We start from the raw sequence: 18,248 nt of genomic DNA on the forward strand, positions 1-18,248 counted from the left end.
CTTCATGTGCATCTCGGGTTTTAGACCGATACACACCTTGAGGGCTACTGGCTATATATCTCGGCAGAGAATAAATTGCACCAATAAAAAATATTGACAAAAAATCGGCCCATAGTCGGGGTGGTGCACCACCTCGGAAGCAGTCCGGCATAAAGCTCGGGCGCTAGTGGCTGGCTCCATAGAGGGCATTTCCGGCATTAAGCTCGGCTAAACTCCTTCAACTTTTTTGAACCAAGGTGATATTACACCTCGGATATAGTCCGGCATTGGAGCCTGGACACAGTCCGGCGTTGGAGCTCGGATATATTTCGGCGTTGGAGCTCGGATATACAGTCCGGCGTTGGAGCTCGAATACATAGTCCAGCGTTGGAGCTCGGATACATTCCGGCGCTAGAGCTGGGAAGCGGTCCGGTGTTGGTGCTCGGCTGCAAAAGATACCTCGAATGCAGTCCGGCGTTGGAGCTCGGACGCAAGAGGACCCTGCCTCCCGGGAACAACTTCAAACCCGAGGTGTGGCATAAAAATAAACAAGGCATTGATAAAGGCCGGAAACTTAAAGGGGCTCCTCGGATACCCGACGTGTAAACTCGTCGAATGCATTTCGGCGATCCTCAAGATCGAAGATAAAGAAGATTTGTTGAACCAGTTTTCAAGACCGGCAACCGAAGATGAAGAACAGTTCGGAAGAATCGAGGAGCGTCCCTAACTTGAAGACCGGTTCAGGGGGCTACTGACGGTGTCCTGGACTAGGGGGTACTCACCACGTCATGTCCCGATCTATTAGATTGGGCCGAGGACCCCCGTGGCTGTATACTCATGGGCTAGTTCGGACGGCTACCGCATACAAGGAAGATTCCACAAGACTTGGCGATCAAGACAAGGACTTCTCCCCACCGGCGTATTCGGCTAGGACTCTTGTTATCCTAGGCCTCCGGTGCATTATATAAACCGAGGCCAGGCTAGTCGATAGATATACAATATATACAACAATCATAACATTGGCTAGCTTCTAGGGTTTAGCCTCCTTGATCTCGTGGTAGATCTACTCTTGTACTACCCATATCATCAATATTAATCGAGCAGGACGTAGGGTTTTACCTCCATCAAGAGGGCCCGAACCTGGGTAAAACTTCGTGCCCCTTGCCTCCTGTTACCATCCGGCCTAGACGCACAGTTCGGGACCCCCTACCCGAGATCCGCCAGTTTTGACACCGACAACCCTCCTCTCCATTTCTGAGAGAGCCATCAGAACATGCCTACACTTCCACTACTCATTTTCTGAGAGAGAACCACCTACTCATGTGTTGAGACCAAGACATTCCAATCCAAGCACAACAATCTTGATCTCTAGCCTTTCCCATGTTGCTTTCCACTTAAATCATCTTTCCACCAAATCCAAATATGTGTGAGAGAGTTGAGTCACTACAAAAAAAATACACTTCCGTGATGATACGTGTTTGTCACAATAGGTCACATTTTCTATCATGCATGTACATCCATGACGATTTTATGACAGAATCAAGATAGTCATACCTATGCTGTCGTAGAAGTGTTCCATGACATTACCAAAATTATCATCATGGAAGTGTCCACTTCCATGACGAAAAATCGCGCGTCACATAAGTGCTTTCGTCAAGGGTGACCGACACATGGCATCCACTATAACGGAACGACGTTAAGCTATCGGGTCCAGTTTTGGATCCGATAACCTGTTAACAGCCTGGACCAATGGCATTTTCCACATGTAAAATCATCATTGGCTGGAGGAAACATGTGTCAGCTCCCCGTTGGCACAGGTGTCACTCATCCAATCGGCGAGATGCGCTTATGAAATGTTGACACGTGGACCGGCCTAAAAGTGGCCCATAAAGTTTAAATGGGCCGGCCCAACTAAAGGCCCACAAGATTTTGCGGTCCATAATGGGCCAGCCCAACAAAAGGCCCACGAGATTTTGCAGACCATAATGGGCCGGCCCAGCTAAAGGCCCACAAGATTTTGCGGGCCATAATGGGCCGTCCCAGCTAAAGGCCCACGAGATTTTGCGGACCATAATGGGCCGACCCAGTTAAAGGCCCACAAGCTTTTGCGGACCATAATGGGCTGGTCCAGCTAAAGGCCCACGAGATTTCGCCGACCATAATGGGCCGGCCCAGCTGAAGGCCCAAAAGATTTTGATGACACTAGTAGGCCGGCCCATTAACAGGCTGCCATGTTTTGGGCCAAATGCCGACCCATATTTGATCCGGTCCATTAACAGTCTGCCACGTTCCCAGCCTAATAAAGGCCCATATGAGATCTGGCCCGTTAAAATCCTACCATGTTCTGGGCCAAACTACGACCCAGATTAGGTCCGGCCCTTTGAGAGGCTTTGGGCTAAATTATGGCCCATATTAGATTTGGCCCGTCAACTAGACACTACGCTTTTGGGCCCACTTGGTAAAGGCCCATTTAGTAATTCAGCCTGATATTAGTTTCGGCCTGTTAAAGGCCTGTTTAACCTTTTGGCCCTATGTATATTTCGGCTTGTTAAATGCCCGTCATATAGTTGGGCCTAACTACGGCCCCGCTTGCATCCGGCCTGCTCACAGACGATAATCTGATTGGGCCAAACAAGGACCGAGACAATTTTGGCCTGTTATAAGCCCATGATTTGATTGGCACAATCATGGGCCGGGGACTATTTCGGCCTGCTACTAGCCCATGAGTTGTTTGGCACTTTCCAGTCCCAACGTACTTTTCAGCCTCCTAAAAGCCCATTGAGTTTTCTTGGGAAAATAGGGCTGGTTGTTTACTCGGCCTATTAAAGGCTCAAATCTACTAGTGGGCTAGTTTACATTTAGGCCTGTTAATGGACCAAGATGACGGGGCCCATGATGCGGATCATACATAGTGATTTGCATGATGGCTCGATTATGTACCGTAATTTTACAGTTTGGCCGGTTTATTGCGAAGACAGGACATATATGCAGTAAAAAAACTGCAGCATCATGAATAAGAAAAAAACCTAGAGTATACAATAAAGAAATTATGGCTTATTACATCCACTGGGCATCAAAGTTCGCCATTATGATAATCAAGCAAAAGCAGACAACAGATTACATACACTGGGCATTAAAGATCGCCACCAGTGCAATTAAACACACCGACAAAATAATATACAAAACCGACAACACTTCAATAGTGTTCAAGAAAGGTTAGCCTTGCTCGGGAGCTGCAGCGCAAGCAGCTGAGCATGCTGATGAGACTGCACTTGTTTGACACTTATATCCTCCTCACTCTGAAAGATAAACAAGCAGACAGATGACATGTTTTGCACATATAAGTATCAGTGCCGAGAATTCATCATATTTCTTACTGACGAATAAAGTGATAGTTTAAAATAGCATTAACACAATATGGTATTGTTCTGGTCAAGACATGGCAGGAAATGACATTGTGAAGGAGTTGGCAGCTTCACGACACCACTGGGTTACAGATCAAGAACTCATAAGTATCAATGGTTAGTGTGCTGTCAATTTATCCCATTTTAGATTGGCAAAATAAGATCACTTGCTCTGTATAGTTTAATTTACATGGTATGAAGAAGCAACTTGGTTGTACAACTGAAAATTTAAATTGAGAAGGACAAACTTTTGTTTATGAAGTACATAATAAACTTTAAACATGCAATTTGATGCAAACACCAAAAATAAACAGCTGGTGCAGTCATGCCTAACCAAATATACACAACAAAGTTTGAAGGCTTGAGAATGATAAACTTACATTATTGGTGAAGGCAGGCTCTATAAAGCCCTTGTCCATGCTGATGGGGGGGGGGGGAATTCAAGAAGTTTACCACAGAATCTTCCTCATAACCATTGCCTTTATTCTACATTTTGTTAAGAGTAAGTATAGATGTGACAATATAAGAAAAAATGGAGAATATTTAAGATAATATGAAGAGTTATGCTACATAACCAAGTAGCTATAAATGTAATTACAGCGATACAGGCAAAAGGTACAACAAAGAGCAATGCAGAGCTAAACTTCTTCAGTACCATCGGTGTTACCCAACCTTATGGTAAGAGTAAATATAGATCTTATGTGTAGAAAATGGAGGGCAAAGGAAAATAAGCTGTAGAGTGATGGTACATGAACAACTACTTGTCAATATAAGTACAATGATAAAGGACAATAGGTACTTGCAAAAACAATGCAGAGCTAAAAAATTCATTGGCATTGGATATATTCTACACTAATGTAACCGTTCATACAGATCAGATAATTTGGAGCGAACAATTGATAAGCAAGCTATCATGCATACTGTTGTCACATAATGAACCATGTATGTATGCAAGTACAATGATATAGGACAACATGTACTAACAAGAGCAAAGCAGCGGGCAGCATATTTGCGATATCCTATCATTCTTTTCAAACCGGAATTCCTTTTCGAGCAGATTTCCTGCAAAAAAAGATCCGTAAGGCATATGCGGAAAAGTAGAAGTTCAAATTGTCATGCGATATCATAGGCAGTACCTCATCCTCGGAACGAGACCAGTGCATAACAAGGTTTTTCCATTCAATGTCTTCTAAATTTAGCAAAGGAGACTTCACCAGAAATTCCTTTATAGACTTGCCATCAAAGTGTGATTTCCTCAGGTAACACCGATACTGCTGCAATGCTTCCTTGAAAAGCGCAAGCAAGCTTTGCTCATCATGATTATCCAGATTGACCCTCACCTACTTAAAACAATGTAATGTAAATCATTGATGTGTTCAAGCAGCAGAAAACAGGAAAATAATCACCATGAATAATAGCACTTACACGTAAGTGGGACATGAAGATGTGAAAATGGTGTTTGTCTTCACTATAATCTTCCCATGATGGGAATATATGCACGTAGTCCCTAACAACATTGAAAGCATTATCTTTTAAACTGGGAATAACTGAATGGGGTTCCAATCTGCAGGATTTGGCCGTCTCTGCAGTTGGGATAGGTCTTCGGCCGGTGCACTTGCTGTACTTTTTGCTGGAGTGGGATTTTTCTGTCGTACGGCTGGTGCTATGGCAACTGAAATCCACATACCTTTTGCTGGAGCAGGTCCTATGTGGTGGGGCTAGTGGTGTGGCCAGTGAAGTATGGGTACAGTCTGCTAGAGTCGGTCCTACGTTTTGTGTCACTAGTTGTACAACCAATATAAGTGGGGTGCTGTGTGATTTCTCCGGCACAACCACGTTTTTCAAGGACTTTGCTGGTGCTCCTTCAGGTTCGGCAATCACCCTCTTCCTTTTTGATGTCTGATGCACAAGAACAACATTTGAGTGGAAAAACATGGTATGATGACAGATGGAATATGTATTGATAATGGATGGGCATGGCATCTCGACATATATGATGAGTAAACTAAGCAGATGGCGGTGCAACAAAGTAGAAGAAATGCAAGACAACATATGCAAGATACGCGCAATCAATAAAACCTTGCCAAATTAGAACAAGCACCTTGATGGGTGAACAGGACAGGCCACCTGCCTTTGACTCCTCGAGGTTAGAATAGTCATTAGGATCATATTCTGAACAAGAATCAATAGGTGGGGAGCGTATGAGTTTCATTGCATCCAGAATGGCACTCCATGCCTTGGTGCCAATTTTGTAAGTCATCATAGTGTTTAGCTTCAAGAGTGGACTGCTGCTAGTGTGACACAAAGCAGCTACACAGATCATAGGGTATATATAGCGGGAAAACCGTAAGCATCAGAGTAAAATCAGCAAAGTGAAACTTGCTGGAATATATGTGCTGGTATTGCCGGTATGGCTAGAAAGGCTTCGGATACCAGCTCTGTTCAACTGAAGGTGCGATACTGTTAATATTAGTGTAACTTTCAAAGGCGACACCGCTTCCCGCATTTCCTTGCTATTCTTATAGGATTCAAGTGGGCAGGCCACTACAAATCCTATTCCCATGTTTACAAAATCCTATGAATCAAAGAGGCCCGAAGAGTTCAAAGTGTCCATCACAACCGACCGTATAGACCTCTACACTGCAAATGTCCCTGCTCATCTTCACTGCAAGGAGCATACTTTACTACTATCATACTCCTTTCGTTCCAAAATATAAGTCTTGTTAGAGATTTCTAGTATGGATCACTGTTGGCGTTTCTAGGAACGGGGGTCCCCAGATTTGCCTGCCTGCGGCCCACGGCGTGGCTGGGCTGGCAGGTCTGTACGGCCCATCTTCTTCGGCAAGGCATTCAAGACCATTGTGAGGGGCCAAGCCTCGCGAGGCGGACGACGCAAGACCTCCTCAAGAGCAGCCTCGCCAGGCAAGCTCGCGAGGGGGGGAGAGATCTAGGCAAGGCAAACCTTGCGAGGTCTTGGTGACGTGAGCCATGACGATCGAGACCAGGCGGGCGCCAGGCGGGCGCCAGCGCGCGCAGTGCCCTCGCTTCCTTTTTGGTGCCAAGGGGGCAAGCGCAGGCGCGGAGTACCGAGGCATCAAGCAAAGGTTTCCATATTGGTGCAACAAGACCAAGACGAGAAGGACGGCAAGACGGAGGTCACCGTGGAGCCCAGGACGGCGTCACCACGAGAGCCTTGCAGGCGAAGACCATTTTTGTCAGGATAAGCTGTACTAGTTGTCCCCTTTCAAATTGGCCATTGTTGGCTCCCTTCCCGCTCAATATTTTGGGAGAGGACCAGGGCCTATATAAGTAGAACTAGCCACCACAGTAGAGGGGACCTGACAACAACAACGGAAAGAGAGCACAAGAGCACCTCAACCTCAGGAGGCTGCTCTTCCCCTTGTACTGTTCATCATTAGCCCAAGAGGCAATCCACCACCACACACTGGAGTAGGGTATTACACCACAACGGTGGCCCAAACCAGTATAAATCTTGTGTCTTTGTCCTGCGAGTTCGTGGAGTTCGTCTGCGAGATCTTAGAGAGAAAGGGCGTGGATCGATAGCGAGAAAACCTTCACGTGCACCCTAGTGTTTGAACCTCAAGGATTTTGCCGGAACCTGTGATCCGACATTTGGCGTGCCAGGTAGGGGTGCGCCGTAGCTTCTCCTCCGTCGATCTGCTCTCCGTCACCACCGCACTTCGCCCGCATGGCAGGCGCCCTACCGCCAACTACGACGGTCAACCTTGACGACGGGGCCAGGGTGCTCCGAGCCCTGGCCCCCGCCCTGTGGCGGGTGCAGTGGCCGCCCAAGTTCAAGCCGGAGATGCCGCCACGCTATGATGGTGCGGCGGACCCGTCAGCTTTCCTGCTGGAGTACGAGGAGGCCGTCCTTGAAGACGGGGTTGATGATAAGGTCATGGCCAACTGGCTTCCCATGGCCCTCGCCGGCGAGCCGCGCGCCTGGCTGCTCAACCTTCCCAGATCCACGGTGGCGTCTTGGGAGGAGCTCCGTGACCTCTTCACTGCGCACTACGCGGCACCGGCGCACCACGCGGTCACGGCCCTGCTAGGCGGCTCGCAGGCGCCGCCTTCAGAGTGCCATATCAAGCCGTTCCTTCGCCAGATTGGTGCCGCTTCCACGCGCTCGGGGGCTCCGCCGGGCTAGGCCGCGCCTGAGGCTGACCTCACCTTCAGCTCAGAAGACCACCCCGTCACCACCACCGGCTCGGGCATGCTTCCGATGCTCTGCACGCCCACCATCTACAACGTGGCCGTCACCAAGACCCTCATCGACGGCGGCGCTGGCCTCAACTTGCTATCCATGGAGGCCTTCAACCTTCTTCACGTGCCGCTCGAGCGACCCAGCCTCAGCAAGCCTTTCTCAGGAGTTGGTGGTGGCGCTGCCCGCTCCCTGGGGCAGATCCGCCTTCCCGTCACCTTCAGCATGCGCGACAGCTACCGCACCGAGCTGGTCGACTTCGACATCGCCCGCATCGACATCGCCATCCTTGGGTACCCGGCTCTGGCCCAGTTCATGGCGGCGACTAATCCAGCCTACAACCTCATGAAGATGCCCGGAAGCAAAGGTGCCCTCACCATAAAGGGGGACACCAAGGAGGCCGTGACGGCGCTCAAACTTGCCTTCAGGACCGCTGCGGCGACGCAGCCTGTCGGCACCGGTGCCCCCGAGGCCAAGGAGGCCGCGCCAACCAAGAATAAGCAGCTGTTCACCCAAGACAAGGCAGAGACAAAGCAGGTGCCGGTCGACGAGGACGGCTCATCTGCAGCCACCTTCACCATAGGTGCCGGCCTCAACCCCAGCCAAGGGGAAGCATTGGTGAAGTTTTTGCGCGCGAATAAGTACATATTCGCATGGGAGCCCGACCAGTTGGTGGGGGTCCCGAGAGAGGTGATTCAGCACCACTTAAGGGTATGCCCCAATGTGCGCCCTGTGAAGCAGCGAGCAAGGCGGCAGTCCACTGAGAAGCAGGCCTTCATCATCCAAGAGACCCACAAGTTGGAGGCAGCAGGTGCCGTTCGTGAGGTTAGGTACCCCGAATGGCTGGTGAACCCAGTCATGGTGCCGAAGAAAGGCGGGAAGGAGCGAATGTGTGTCGACTTCACCAACCTCAACAAGGCGTGCCCTCAAGATCTGTTCCCTCTCCCGCGCATCGACCAGATCGTCAACTCCACCGCTGAATGCGATCTACTGTGCTTCCTGGATGCGTTCTCAGGGTATCACCAAATCAATATGGCGGTGGAAGATGTAGAGAAGACAACCTTCCTGACCCCGTGTGGGGTGTACTACTACACCCGTATGCCCTTCGGACTGCGCAATGTGGGTGCGACCTTTCAGCGGCTGATGCACATCGCTTTAAGGTGGCAGCTCGGGAGGAACACAGAGGCCTACGTCGACGACATTGTGGTGAAGTCTTGGGAGACGAGAACCTTGATACAAGACCTAGAGGAGACCTTCGAAAGCCTACGCCAGGTGAACTTGCGGCTTAACCTGGAAAAGTGTGTGTTCGGTGTCCCTTCCGGCAAGATGCTGGGATTCCTCGTGTCACACAGAGGGATCGAGGTGAACCCGGAGAATATCAAGGCCATTGAGGGCATGAGCCCGCCATAGACCCTCAAGGAAATGCAGAAGCTAGCTGGTCAGGTGACTGCATTGGGGCGCTCCATCTCCAAGTTGGGAGAGCGCGCCTTGCCCTTTTTCAAGCTGATGAAGAAGAAGGGCCCGTTCGAGTGGACTCCGGAGGCCGACCGGGCCTTCCAAGACCTCAAGAGATACCTGACCATCCCACCGGTGTTGGTGGCACCATGGCCTCTCAGGCCTCTAGTACTTTATCTTGCCGCCACCCCATACTCCGCCAGTGCCGCGCTAGTGGCGGTTCGAGAGGAGCACCAGGACAAGAGTGCGCCGCGCCAGGCTACCCCGCCAGCTGAGATGACGCAAGATCAGGAAGGCGTAGCAAGAGCCATAGAGGCAGCAACAGAGGACCAAGCTCGGCAGGATGACACCGTAGAGATTCCCGCAAGCGACCAGGCGTCAGGGGTCCCACCACCTCAGGAGGCACCCCAGCTTGCACAGGACGCGAGCCTCACCAACACGTCGGTCCTCGTCGAGCACATGGTGTACTTCGTCAGCACGGTGTTGCGGGACGCGACGTCACGCTATCCTATGCCTCAGAAGATCCTACTCGCGCTCCTGGTGGCCTCGCGCAAGTTGCGGCACTACTTCCAGGGCCACCCCATCAACGTCTTCTCGGCCTACCCATTGGACAGGGTGCTCAGGAGACCCAACTCTGTCGGAAGGGTCGCTGAGTGGAACATCGAGCTGCAGGCATTCTAGTTGGAGTTCAACACCACCAGGGTTATCAAGGGAGCCACATTTGCTGACTTCGTGGCGGAATGGACGGATGCCCCGGCGCTAGAAGCAGGCGAGGACCGGTCCACCTCGCCAGGAAGTGAGGCGCTCGACGGACGGGTCGTGTATTTCGATGGTGCCTTCGCGCACTAGGGCACGGGGGCTGGAGCAGTACTCATCTCACCCACGCAGGACAAGCTCTACTACGCCGTGCAGCTATGCTTTCAGCAGGGCGAGAAGGTCTCCAACAACATCGTAGAATACGAAGGCCTCAGAGCTGGCCTGAAGGCCGCAGAAGCTCTAGGGGTGAAGCGCCTCACCATTAGGGGCGACTCACAGCTCCTCGTCAACTTCTCCAACAAAGTGTACGAGCCAAAGGACGAGCACATGGAGGCGTACCTCGTGGAAGTACGTAAGATGGAAAAGCAGTTCCTAGGCCTGGAGGTGCAGCATGTGCCCCGTGGCACCAACAAGAAAGCTGACGACATTGCCAAGAGGGCATCCAAGCGGCAGCCCCAAGAGCCTGGCGTCTTCGAGGAGCGGCTCTTCAAGCCGTCAGCAACGCCACCACTTTCAAGCACGGAACGGCCTCGGGAGGAGCTCCCACAACCGCCTACCACGGGAGCCCCAGCTTGTGGCCCAACCTCAGGAGCTCGCTTGCTCTTGGCGCTCGAGCCTCAAGAGGGATGTTGGACCAGGGAATTCAAGGAATATATGATGCAGGGGTCGCTACCAGAGAAGGAAGAGGACGCATAGCGCGTAGCCCGGCAAGCCACAACATACTGCATCCAGGACGGTGAGTTCTACAGGAGGCGACCAAATGATGTTTCGTTGCGTTGCATTTCTAGGGTCCAGGGAAGGAGATGCTGATTGACATACACGGTGGGGACTGCGTACACCACTCGTCGTCACGGACTCTCGTTGGCAAGGTGTTCCGCAGTGGATTCTACTGGCCCACGGCGCTCAACAACGCAAGTGAGCTGGTAAAGTCTTGCGAAGCTTGCCAGTTCCACGCCAAGCAGATCCATCAGCCAGCTTAGGGCTTCCAGACTATACCGCTCACATGCTCGTTTGCGGTCTGGGGGCTCGATATCTTGGGCCCATTCCCTGGAGCGCCAGGTGGCTACCGCTACATCTACGTCGCCATTGATAAGTTCACTAAGTGGGCGGAAGTGGAAGCCATCCGGACCATCCCAGCTGGTTCCACGGTAAAGTTCATCAAGGGCCTCGTGAGCCATTTCGGGGTCCCCAACCGCATCATCACCGACAACGGCTCGCAGTTCACCAGTAACCTATTCAAAACATACGGTGCGAACCTTGGAACACAGATCTGCTATGCTTCGGTGGCGCACCCCAGGAGCAATGGCCAGGCTGAACGCGCCAACGCGGAGGTCCTGAGAGGCCTAAAGACCAGGACCTTCAAGAAGAAGCTCGAGGCCTGCGGCAGGGGCTGGCACGACGAGCTCCAGTCCGTGCTATGGTCCATCCGTACCACCGTCACTAAGCCGACGGGCGAGACCCCATTCTTCCTTGTCTACGGAGCCGAGAAGCGGTCCTCCCTCACGAGGTCAAGCATCGCTCCACACGGGTCCCAGCATTTGATGAAATGCAGAAGGACGCCACGTGGGGGATGGACCTCGTACTGGGGGAGGAACGACGCCGCGATGTTGCACCGAGGGCGGCAAGGTACTAGCAGGCGCTGCGGCGGTACCACTCCCGCAGCATCCGCTCCAGGACGCTCGAGGCAGGCGACCTCGTCCTGAGGTGGGTCCTCTCCAGGGAAGGGTTGCACAAGCTCTCACCCATGTGGGAGGGCCCGTTCAGGGTCGTCCATATCTCCAGGCCTGGCGCCGCGCGCCTGGAGACGCAGGACGGGGTGCCCATCCAGAACGCCTGGAACATTCAGCACCTCCGGAAGTTCTACCCATGAAGCAAGGCCCAATGCCTGTGAAGAAAGCCCCAGTGCCTGTGAAGAAGGCTCGGTGCCTGTGAAGAATCGCCGCCTATGACACTCATGTAATAATGAGTGGGGCTGTACACACCCCGGAGTCTCAGGAGCGCCGCCCTTGGGCCTCGGGGGCTCCCCCCATGCCTAGTGGCAGCACTTAGCTCCGCACTGGTGAGAAGACGTCGAAGACTAGACTAGGTGCCGGACGCGGCTTTTCATTTGCTTTCAATAGTTGGCTCGCCTTCTCTTAATCGAAGTTTGCTTCTGGTGTTCCTTGCTGATTTGGTTCCATCGCCTTTTGTCGCCTTTTCCGAGTCTAGTTCGCTTGCATTCTCTCTCTTGCATACCTCGCGAGGGTGCTAGACAGGCTCCTTCGCGAGGGTTTCTTCCTACCGTGTTGGTCTTTCTCTCTGCCTTCGGTCTGCTTTCTCGCGAGGCACCCTCGTTCGAGCCCACAAACCGGCACATCTCTCCTAATCCGTGCCCCTCGGGTACCGCGATATGAAGCGTTGGGTCAAGGCTTGGGTGAACCATAAGTCTCCTAGCGAGCTTCCTAACAATTTTTTTGCAGTTCCTAAGCAATCACTAAGCCAAGACGGGCACGAGGAAACAAGTGCCTCGTAAAGAAGAGGCTGCCCTGAACGCGCCAGGCTAAGTTATCTCCGCACAAAATAACGACACAACACCGAAATAACAAGCGTAGCATAATGATTAAGGAATCACAGTTTGATACACGCCCCTCCGGGCCCATACTGGTTTCATTTTGATGCAGGAAAGAAAATAGGAACAAAGCAAAAGCGGCGTTGCAGCGAACCGCGGGGGCACGCGGGCGCAGGCCTCAGCGATGTCCCGAGCTTAGCCGGATCCCTTCTCGCGCTTCACAGAGGCGCGGTGACGGGACGACCCGCTACCACCTTCGAAGCGAGCGTGGCGGCTGGTCGTAGCCGCCGCTGCTGGAGCTTTCGCTAAGAGAAGAGCCACCGTAGCTGGACGAGGTGCGGTTGGCGGGCTCACCATCGTCGCGGCCATCGCCGAGACCAATCACCTCCTCGCCGTCATTCGTCTCGGGGCAGCACCCGGCGTGGCGACCATCTTCGCCAAACACCCTCACGTAGAGGATTGCATCACCGTCATACTTTAAATGGAGGGTGCACCGCTTGCCCAGGCCGCACGCACGGGCGAACGTCTGCCAACCCTGGGCGAGAGATATGTTGCCCGCGGCGGCGACATCAACCGCAACCCAGGAAGCCCTGCTGCAGTAGCCGTCCGCCTGCAGCCAGAGCCTTCCTGGACCAGGGGCCGGCAGCTCGTTGACGAAGAAGCACGGAAGCTGGAGCCAGTTGCCGGCCGGATCCACCGACCAGACAACGAACTCCGGCAGCACCTCTGCCGAGTGGAAGCATGGCCGGGGAGGCCGCGCAACCACGACACTTCTCCCCTCATCGACGGGGCTGCCGCGACCGGAGCGACCCCCACGACGCACAGCGGCGCCACCTCAGGAGTGGGGAGCCACGATAAGAGTTGTGGTGTGCTTGCGGGGATGGCTACGTCCCCGCTTAGGCGCCGGGGAGCCAGGCCCCTCGCGGGGGGCCTTTCCTTTCCCCGCAGCGGAGAACCTCTTCGACGATGCCATTAGAATCGGTGGTGGAGCAGAGGAGGAAGAAGCAGGCGGAATGGGAAGAATTGGGTGACGGGGGCTCTGGCCCCTTCCTCATTTATAGCAGGAGAAGGCCAACCAACACCCCCAGGATCACAGGTAATGATGGTTTTCCTTGCATGTCGCAGGGACTTGTCAAGCTGGGCAGTTGTCGAGGCAACGCGGGGAAGCGGAGACGCCCACGTCCAATCAACCGCCATGCATAAACCGAGGCCGCAGGCTTTGGGGGCCCGCAGCACTCTGCGCTTGACCTTTTGGCTTCGCCTCGAAGCCAAGCCCGAGCGCCATTGGGCCTGGGGGCTACTATCGGCGTTCTGGGAACGGGGGTCCCCAGACTTGCCTTCCTGCGGCCCACGACATGGATGGGCTGGCAGGTCTGTACAACCCATCTTCGCCGGCAAGGCATTCAAGACCCTCGCGAGGTGGACGATGCAAGACCTCCTTAGGAGCAGCCTCGCCAGGCAGGCTCGCGAGGGGTGGAGAGATCAAGGCAAGGCAAACCTCACGAGGTCTTCATGACGTGAGCCATGACGATCGAGACCAGGCGGGCGCCAGGCGGGCGCCAGCACGCGCAGTGTCCTCGCTTCCTCTTTGGTGCCAAGGGGCAAGCGTAGGCGCGGAGTACCGAGGCATCAAGGAAAGGTTTCCATATTGGTGCAACGAGACCAAGACCAGAAGGATGGCAAGACGGAGGTCACCGTGGAGCCCAGGACGGCGTCACCACCAGAGCCTTTGGCAGCGAAGACCGCTTTTGTCAGGATAACCTGTACTAGTTGTCCCCTTTCAAATTGGCCTCTGTTGGCTCCCTTCCCGCTCAATATTTGGGGATAGGACTAGGGCCTATATAAGTAGAACTAGCCACCACAGTAGAGGGGGCCTGACAACAACAACGGAAAGAGAGCACAAGAGCACCTCAACCTCAGGAGGCTGCTCTTCCCCTTGTACTGTTCATCATTAGCCCAAGAGGCAATCCACCACCACACACTAGAGTAGGGTATTACACCACAACGGTGGCCCAAACCAGTATAAATCTTGTGTCTTTGTCTTGCGAGTTCGTGGAGTTCATCTGTGAGATCTTAGAGAGCAAGGGCGTGGATCGATAGGGAGAAAACCTTCGTGCGCACCCCAGTGTTCGAACCTCAAGGGTTTTGCCGAAACCCATGATCCGACAATCACATACTGATGTATCCAGATACATTTTAGAGTGTAGATTCACTCATTTTGTTCCATATGTAGTCCATGGTGGAATCTATACAAAGGCTTGTATTTAGGAATGGAGAGAGAACTTATTAAAGAAGAACAGAAGAGGAACATGCTAAAGAAGAGCAAGCAGATTTTGGATAATAAAATGTTCGTTGCGTAGTGCCCACAGATGATGAACCAGAGTGCATTAAGAAAGCAACTCCCTGCTATCTCTCTATATGTGGTGCACGTGCTTTTTCGAAAGTAAAGTAGGAACATTAGCTAACCATTTAAATGTTATCTGTTTTAGTAATATCAGCATCATATCAGATTCGTACTTGAGCAACAAGTTTGGAATTATGAGTGGCACGTTGTTTAGCTTGATGGATCCAGGAGCAGTGCTAAGCAGGTATGATGATGGTACTGAATATAAAGGCATGTCTGCATGCAAGTCACGTGACTTTTGTCATTTGGGTCAGTCGACCATTTCAGGCGGTTGGATAAAGATCCTACGTCTCCTAACCCTTCCTCTTCCTCGTCTCTGATTCTTCCCATACGGAACACCGCACGGGCCGCCGGCCGGGCCGCCGGCCGGACCACCGGCCCCCACCGCCTGTGTTCCTCCGCCACCCCCACCCCTACCCCCGCCCTACCCGCGTCAAGTTTTCTTCGTTCGGCGAGGCCCCACCACCGCCCCCACAACCACCGTCCCCACCCGAGCCCCTTCGTTCGCACCGGCGAACTCCGGTGAGCTCTCAAAAATCGACTGACCCAATTTTTAAATTTAGTCTAGTGTGATTTAACTAGTGTGGAATATAAAAGGGGAAAACCATAAGCATTGGGAGTATAGTGTTGAGCGTGCCATGGCGGATCTGAAGGTGCAAACCAGACAAAGGCAACTTCGCAACCAATGTTTGCTTTCAACTAGCAAGTAAGCGATGGACAAGAAATCAGAGTAAAGCAGTGGCGATCTATTTTCTTGCTGTGATAAATAAGTTGAGCAGATACAAAAGAGTACTGCCTCTGGTGCGGCACCGTGTATGCATCTGCTGAGAATTTTACGGTGCTGCGGTAGAGATGGCTGTCGGCGGCGTGGAAGTAGATCTAGTAGGGTAGACGGTGGAGGCAAGGCACAGTGGACGAGACGGTCGTAGGAGCGGTGCCAGCAAGGTGGACAACGGTGGGGATGAAGCGAGAGGATGGGATGCAAGGATCCCAGTCCGAAGCCGTGGATGAGAGAAGTCGATCTCTTGTAATGGATAGAGGTGTCGAGGTATCTGCTCCGACATGGTGGAGGACGGCGGTGGATGGGGTGGCGGACGGAGGAGGCTGGGGTGGAGAGGGTGTTTTGGCGCCCTCAGAGTACGAATGGGTAAATGGAGGTAGAGAGGAAGGGGTGAACCATGTCTTGAGGGTGCGCTTGTCTCAAATGCGAGGAAATTTACAAACTTAGCCCCCATTTCAAATTTCCTACATCACAACAATATTAGTCGGTTGGGAATAGGACGGTAATCTCGCATACACCGAATATTTGCCGACGAGAGTTTGTTTTTGGCGCCCACCGTGTATGAATCGGGGAGGGAGTCGGTTTCGGCCGAGGACACACTGTGTTTTGGCGCCCACCGTGTATGATTCCGGGTGAGAGGCGGTTATGTCACGTTTGAGTGAAATTACAAACCTACCCCTATGGAAACCTATAGAAATCGAGCAGATAAGCTTTGCATGGCAGGGATAGGCAGTAGCAATTTCCATCTCGCAGATTTTGGTTTCGGGCGGTTACTGCGACTTTCCCCGCTTCGTTCAAATTTTGTAGAGTGCACGTTTACCTTGCCAACTCAATTCGAATCCCATTTGTATTCTATTTTTTTCCGGGCGGGATCCATTTTCGATTGGAATAAAATTCTTTATACATCATTTTTTATATACACTTTCAAAAGTACAACACCCTTTATACATAAATATGGTTTACAAATGGCATGATCTCAGATTCATAAGGTTGTATTTGTCATGGGATTGTCACGGCAGATGTCCTAGTGTGAGGACTTAGTCATGGAGCCATCGCAACGTAGTTAGCTTAAAGGGGTTAAAGCGGACAAAAGACGCAATGAATTATACTGGTTCCGCCCCTTGCGGTGAAGGTAAAGCCTACTCCAGTTATGATGGAATTGCAATGGTTTCGATGACCAGGGAGCGAATCCGCTTTGCCTGGCTCTCGAGTTGTTGTTTTTTCTGTCCTTGAATTGCCGCCGGGTCGTCCCTTTATATACACAGGTTGACGCCCGGTGGTTTACAGAATCCCGGCCGGCTCATAAACGTGTCCGACTCGGTTTCTATCCTTTCCTATCTTAGAACACAAGTTACACGCCTTATGGCGGTTTATGTCTTCAGGCTCTAATCGGCCTTTGGGCCCTGGGTCTTTAGATCTCTTATAGTAAAGCACCATACTCCTTGTCTTCATGGGCTTCAATATTGATAACTCCTTATGGGTATAACCCGCCCCCTCCTGGGCGGTTTATACTTAGTAGTTATATCTCCAACATTAGGCCCAAGATTGATTTGAACCTGTTCATGTCAATCTTCAACACTTAGAAAAACTCCCTCTTTAGTACCTTTGAGTAAACCTTGTAATCCGCCATGACGTCATCTTTCAGGATTATAATAAACCGCCATGACGTCACCTGTTCATTAGAAAACCGTATATACCTTACTTTTATTAATGAGCTTCCGAAAATCAAGGCGAGAGCTCTGGGACATATCCATTTTTGGGCTTCCTCGATTCCTGCGCCTGCCGCTTATCCCTTTGTCTTATAAATAGGGCTGAGGGTCCCTTTCCTTTTCTCCCCTTTCCCTTTCGTCTTTCTTCCTCCTCGCGTAGCGTCAGCACTCGAGCACCGCAGCCGCTGTCGACCTTCTCATCTGCCGCAACCACGGCCGCTGCATCAACCTAATTCGACCAGAGAACTGCAGCGCCTTTCCGCTCTTCAATAGCCTCGATGAGTTCTTCTTTCTTTCCTCTGTAGATCCGTTTAGGGTTCGCACAGGCTCATGGAAGCTTCGCGATGTTCTTCCCTTGTTCTTCATTATAGCCTGTATGATAAACTCCCAACATGATACACTCTTGTGCGGTAGCCACGATGGTCCTCTTTTGGCATCACATCATCTCCTTTGTGTAGAAAGACTCGATCTGGAACTTCATGAACTTCTCAAGCACCAAATTTTAGGTCTAAATATTTTCTTTTTCCTGACATGCGGTAGATCTGAAATTCTAATGTGAAACTGTGAAACTTGTTCTTCTTCACTTAGTCATTTTTCGGCTTCAGATCTATACTCCGATTCTCCATGTAGGTGGTTTATCTTTTAGAAAATAACCTGCCATATACCATTAGTCCCCTTGTAAACCGCCAATCGCTTTATCCTTTATACTAGCATTAACCTCCGGTTTAAAAATTCTTGCATGCTGGAAAACCTTTTGTCTCTTAACCTGCAACGCTTTATGCTTGTCAACCATGACTCTTAAACCGGCACTAACCTTCCTTCAGGTTGTCTAAGAAATGACCAAGACCTTCTATGCTTGTAACTGGGTTCCATCTCGGATTAAGGAAGAAGATCTGAAAGGATGTGTTATCACTGGCGCTTTACCAAAGCAGAGTGAAATCCACTGGCGAGCCCCCGGACCGGAAAACCCTCCTACACCCAAGGATGGCG

The sequence above is a fragment of the Triticum urartu genome, chromosome 5 (genome assembly GCF_003073215.2).
Source record: "Triticum urartu cultivar G1812 chromosome 5, Tu2.1, whole genome shotgun sequence".
NCBI lineage: Eukaryota > Viridiplantae > Streptophyta > Magnoliopsida > Poales > Poaceae > Triticum > Triticum urartu.